The sequence below is a fragment of the Arachis duranensis genome, chromosome 7 (assembly GCF_000817695.3).
Source record: "Arachis duranensis cultivar V14167 chromosome 7, aradu.V14167.gnm2.J7QH, whole genome shotgun sequence".
Lineage (NCBI taxonomy): Eukaryota > Viridiplantae > Streptophyta > Magnoliopsida > Fabales > Fabaceae > Arachis > Arachis duranensis.
Window position 1 is genome coordinate 26,827,098 of NC_029778.3, and position 6,649 is coordinate 26,833,746.

A 6,649-nucleotide genomic window follows, 5' to 3' on the forward strand; every position below is an offset into this window, starting at 1 on the left:
TAGTAATTGCATTAATACTCGAGGTACAGCAGAGCTCCACACCTTAATCTGTGGTGTGTAAAAACTCCACCGTTGAAAATACATAAGTGATAATGGTGATCATTGGCTTCGGCCTCAGATAGGGAACCAGAAAAACCAAGATGAAAATACAATAGCAAAAGGTCTTATTTATAGAGAACTAGTAGCTTAGGGTTTACAGAAATGAGTAAATGACATAAAAATCTACCTCCGGGCCCACTTGGTGTGTGCTTGGGCTGAGCATTGAAGCTTCCATGTGTAGAGACTTTTCTTGGAGTTAAACGCCAGCTTTTGTGCCAGTTTGGGCGTTTAACTGCCACTTCTGTGCCAGTTCCAGCGTTAAACGCTGGGAATTCTGAAGCTGACTTGGAATGCCTGTTTGGGCCATCAAATCTCGGGTAAAGTATGAACTATTATATATTGCTGGAAAGCCCAGGATGTCTACTTTCCAACGCGTTTGAGACCGCGCCAATTGGGCTTCTGTAGCTCCAGAAAATCCACTTCGAGTGCAGAGAGGTCAGAATCCAACAGCATCTGCAGTCCTTTTTCAGCCTCTGAATCAGACTTTTGCTTAGGTCCCTCAATTTCAGCTAGAAAATACCTGAAATCACAAAAAAACACACAAACTCATAGTAAAGTCCAGAAAAGTGAATTTTAAATAAAAACTAGTAAAAATATAATAAAAACTAACTAAAACATACTAAAAACAATGCCAAAAAGCGTATAAATTATCCGCTCATCAGGCAGACCTGAAAGAAACCCAAGAAGCTTTCTTTTTGGTAGTCCCAAGCTTGGTCAGAACAAAGAGATATAGAAAGAGAGTTTGAGAAGGTGTGACATCTAATTCTTGGTAGAGCAACTGAAAGATCTTAATAAAACCCCAAGAGTTCGGATGGAGTCGGGATGGAGCAACGTTACACGACCACAACAAGTCAGTCTCGAAAGAAGTAAAAGGGAAAGTAATGTTCAGCTGGCTGAAAAAATAGTCATAGGCATAAAACAAAGGACGCTCCCCCTGAACCAAGGTCGGGAAACAAACCCTCTCATCAGAATTAGGTGCTACAAGCTCATAATCTTTCTCCTGGGCACGATTACTACAAATTCTATGACGTTTTCTCTGCTCTACACAAAACTCAGCATCTACCACAGGGACACACATCAACACGAGAGAGTCCAGCCAGTCGGACATACCCTCAGGAACCTTGGAAGACGTCTCAACAATATTTTTGCGAGAAGACATGGCCAACTAGTCCTACAGAAAGAAAAAGAAAATAGATTACTAATCAAAACAGCTCGAACAAACATGACTCAGAGCAATACAAAAACGGAAAACCCCAAGACACACACCAAGGTCCCGGGGCATCCTTTGGAGGCAGGGAAAAGAGTAAGGACTCAGGAAAAAGTCTACAAAGCTACACCCCAACAAAACTCTCAGCGAAGAAAGATAAATCTCCTTCCAAACAAGCAACGACACGAGAAGAAAATCAAAGCAAGCCACCAGAAAATCGTTATCTTCTACAAAGAAAACTACCAACTGAGCTATTCTGATCATCAAAGGAGCAATCTTTCTATTAAGAAACAAACAGTTACCTATAAACCCTTAAAATCAAAAGTACGATTAGAAAATCAGCGACAACATGCGAAGTCCTAACAGTGACAAAATACCAAGGATATCCACCTAAGAGCATGCATAAAGTCAAAAGAAAACCAGAAAACATGCATCATAGTGACAACCAAGTATGGTAACACGAAAAGGTTCAAAGCTTTCCAACGAAAACTCAAGACTTCACCAAGAATAGAACAATGCAAACAAAGAAGAAAGAAGAACCAACCTGAAAGAGGAGGAGAGTATGGAAGAAGTCGAAGACGAAGAGATCAGGAATTGCCGTCGAAGCAATGGAAGCGCCAACAACCACCAAGGGCGTCACAGAGAGAAACACAAAAAACGCAAGTCCCAGGCAAGCCAAAACATAAGAATAGAAAGAAAAGGGGGAAGTTACCGCAAGCAAGAAAATAGAGAAGAGAAAACCGTTTTTTGTGAAAATTCAAAAAGTGGGAGGCAAAAGAAACGGAGCATTAAAAGAATTAATGGGTTATTAAACCCTCGCATATTCCCAAAGCAAAGGGACGCGCGTTTTCAAAGGATGAAGGAAAAAGAAAAACGTTCCGCATTCAGGGGAATCTCTACAAAAAGAAATCGACAATGCTCGAGCTCGACTTCTCCAGAGAAGGATCGAAATTCTAAAATAAGGACTCGACCTTAAGAGGAAGACCGCACTCGAGCAGGGGCACTGTTCATACCCTAGGTCAAGCTGTCCGACCCGGGTTATTTGAGGACACCTCGAACGACCTCTTCAGGTCAGGATTATCCGACCTCTTCTTCAAGAGCTCGGCCAAATCACCAGGAAAGCCCAAAAAGGGACCAAACAGAGGAACACGACCCAAATCCAAAGGCAGCCCATGCCTATAGAGATAAGGACAGTTCCATTAAAGATAAGATAAGATAACTATCTTATCCTCAGAAAAGATCACTCTACAACATTATAAATATGCTGGAGCACCCAGCTATAACTCATACTCTGATTCTACATAAAACCTGCTCAATACCCTTGCTAACTTAAGCATCGGAGTCCCTTGCAGGTACCACCGCCCTTCGGTGACAAAGGATCAGTAGCATTGCCAGTCCAACAAGTTGGACGTGACAACTCCAGCTGTCACGCACAAGTCGGACCCGTCATCTCCGATCAGTACAAAAGATCTCGTCCGAGATCGACCTACAGTTTCAGGTAACCCTCGGAACACCTAGTAAAGGTTGAAGACCTTTACCTCCCTGCAGACTTTGTGATACTTGATACAGGAGAGGATGAAGACAACTCCATCATTCTAGCAAGGTTATTCCTAGCCACAGGAAGAGTCCTGATCGACGTGGAGAAAGGAGAGTTATGCTTGAGGATGCATGAGGACTATTTGTTGTTCAAGATGTTTAAACCTCAACCACTCTCTGACAAAGGAGGTACTAGCATGCAGAGTTCAAGACTCAAGCCTCACTTGGTGGAAAGCTATACCATACCGCCTGACATCAAACCTAAGTTCGGTGTTGAGCATTCACCATGCACCAAAGATAGGGAAGGCAAAAAAAAAGTACCAAAAGGTTAGAAGAACAAGAAGATTCTTTCTGAGGACTGCTCACCTGGCATGAGAGTAGTCTTCACAAGAAGTTCAATCATATCACTTACTGTGAATAGAATCCTGTCCTTGGAGCATGTTGAGCTAATTCATGAGAGCACAGGAAAGAAGTTCACTATGAGGGGTGTAGATCTGAGCCCCTATGATCCTCCTCCTTAGAGGAGCTGCCCGTCAAGCTAATGACAGTAAAGAAGCACTTGTTGGGAGGCAACCCAAACACTCATATCCTTTCGTTTGCTTTTGTGATATTTCAATTTTATGTTAGTTTGATTTCATATCATTCTATTTTCCATTGATTTTAATAGTTTTCCTAGCTTTTCTGACGTTTGTGATCATGTATAGCACTTAAAACAAGAACAGAAAAACCTAGGCAGAAAAATAGCACACCCTGGAGGAGAACTGCTGGGGACGCTAAACCCTAGTTCTGGCGTTTAGCGCTATGAGAGGAGCAAAGCAATTAGGTGTTTCACGCCCATTTTGGGCATTTTACTTCAATTTAGCACCCCCCTTGGGGCGCTAAACACCAGGGAGGGCGTTTAGCGCTAGGGGTGCTTCTAATATATATATATATGACCCCCTGCTGGCGTTAAACGCCAGAACCGGCATTCAGCGCCCAAGGGAGAGTTTCGAAGATGGAGGCATGATTTTGGACAATGGTTTACCCCAACTCCCAACCACTTTTACCTATTCAAACTTTTTATCCATTCTCTCTCCTCTTTCACCCACTTTTCGATCCACATTCATTCATCCCATTACCCATCACATCCCTTGATTCTCTCAAACCACCTTTCACTCCACCCAATCAACTCTCATCAATCCCATCTATCTCTCCTCCCAACAACCCAAATTCAAATTTAACTTTCCCCTTACCCCTCCCCAAAACCGAACCTAACCCTTCCCCTACCTATAAATACCCCTCTCTTCATCCACTTTCACCATACATCCTTTTCATTCTTTTTCCTTCCTCCTTCCAAGGCCGAAGTCTTTCTCCTTTCTCCTCTATATCTTTCTTCTATTTTCTTTTCCTTTTCTTATTTTCTAGCTTTATTTTGTTCGGGGACGAGCAAAGTTTCTAAGTTTAGTGTTGGGCGCTCTGCTTTCTTCTCTCATTTTTTTATCTCCATGGCACCCAAGAAGGGAGAATCCTCATCAAGAAAGAGGAAGGAGAAAGTTCCTACATCCGATCCATGGTACTTCACACGGTTCTTTTCCAAGACACATGAGGACCACTTTTATGAAGTGGTGCACAAGAAAAAGGTGATTCTCGAGGTCTGTTTCGATCTGAAGCCAGGGGAGTACCCAGAGATCCTATATCAGATTCTGATACGGGGTTGGAAAGTTCTGGCCAACCCCGTGACTGAGGTTGGAGTATTGATGGTACGAGAGTTCTACGCCAATACTTGGGTGACATACAAGCATGTCAGAGGCGTGAACCCGAAGCCAAAGAATTGGCAGACCTTGGTCAGAGGACAGATCATGGATTTCAGCTCGGAGAGTGTGAGGGTGACGCTACAATTACCACAATCCGAAGAGGACTCGCACTCATACACTCAGAGGGTCAATACTGACCAAAGGCTGGATCAGGTCCTTGAAGATATTTGCCTCCCTGGAGCTCAGTATAGAGGGATTCTAAAGGCAAGCCATACCAGCTAGGTAGGCTTGACCTTAAGCCAGTAGCTAGAGGATGGTTGGAGTTCATCCAACACTCCGTCATCCTTACTAGTAACCATTCTGAGGTTACAGTCGAGCGAGTAGTGATGATTCACTGTATAATGCTCAGCAATAAGGTGGAGATACACGAGGTGATCCCTCAAGCGTTTTACAGAATAGCTGACAAGTCCTCCACCACTGCGAGACTGGCTTTCCCTCATCTCATCCACCGCCTATGTGTAGTAGCTAGAGCTTAGATTAATAGAGATACCCCAATTGGAGTTGAGAAACCGATCACAAAGAAGGGTATGGAGCATATTAGAGAGCTTGGGCACAGACCGCAGCAGGAGCCAGTTCCACTGCCTCCACAGAATCTTTCGAAGATGCCTCAGGGAGTCTACTTCCCTTCCTATGATTACTGTGATTAGTTGACCACATCTTTAGAGGAGCTGATATCATCAATTGATCAACTGAGGCTAGAGCATCAAGATCATTCTGCTCTCCTCTACTAGATGATGGAAGAGAAGAAGAGGTAGAGGCATGATATAAAGGAGCTTAAGCATTCTAGAGGATTCTTCTGAGGGAGCAGCAGCCACCATCACTGAGGTGGTTGAGTTTTATTCTCCCCTTCTTTTATCTTATTTCTATTTTCAGATTTCATTTTATTTTCTATTTTTTTTTCTAGCTTACATGATCACTATTAAGATTTTCTTGCTTTCTAATTAGTTGTTTATTTTAGTAGTTTATGTTTTTATTTAAATAGAAGATATCTCATGTATTATGTACTGAGCTTAAACAAAAATTAAAAGAAAAAATTAATAAATTGCATGAGATTTTGAGTATATATTGCATGTTCTAGTTATTTTGAAGTGGTGGCACTATCTTTGTTTTTGAATGTATGATTTAACTGTGCATATTTGATTTTGGAGTTAAAAATATTAGTTCTTGAGGAACGGAAATTTAGCGAAGTATTATTGATTCTCTAAAATAAGAAAAAGATTGATTCTTGAAGTAAAATAAACAGCAAAAAGAACTAAAAAGAAAATAAAAATCAAAAGAAAATGTCCAAGGCTTTGAGCATCAATGGTTAGGAGGGCCAAAACTGATCTAAAGCTCAAAGGGATAGTTTTCCTTAACCATATATTTGTGGTGTGAAAGTGTCAAGTAAACCTTGAGATTGAACACTTAAAGTCGTGACCCATTGCTGTTAAAGAGTATGCCTAAGGCTCTGAGTACCACTGTCTCGGAGAAAAGAAAGAAAAATTCAAACCCAAAGGAGTTCCCCAGTTAAGTGCTTGTGGTGTTGTTGTATCAAGTTAAACTTGAAAACAAAACACTAAAAGTCACGACTAGGCTCAAGGTGCAAAGCACTAAGAAAAAGAAAAGAATAGCTGCTTAAGAATCAATTAGAGCCTGAAGAAGAGAATCTATAATATCATCCGAGTTCTAGTTTTGGAGGATACTAATATTTCTGAGCTTCGAAGGATAATAAGATGCCGAAACTAATCAGAATTGGAGTATCATAAGCCAAAGTAACTAGACCTGAGCTTAAATGCCAACTCAAGTCTCAAACATTTTCTCTTTTTGCACCTATATTGATTTGGTTGCTTGAGGACAAGCAATAGTTTAAGTTTGGTGTTGTGATGCGTGAGCATCTTATACCTTTTTTCTACCATTTCTAGTTGTTTTTAGTTAGATTTTATTTAGTTTTACTTGATTTAGTGCAAAAATCCCTTTTGGATGCTACTTTGAGTTGTTTTGGTATTTTTATGATTTCAGGTGAAATTCGGAGCAA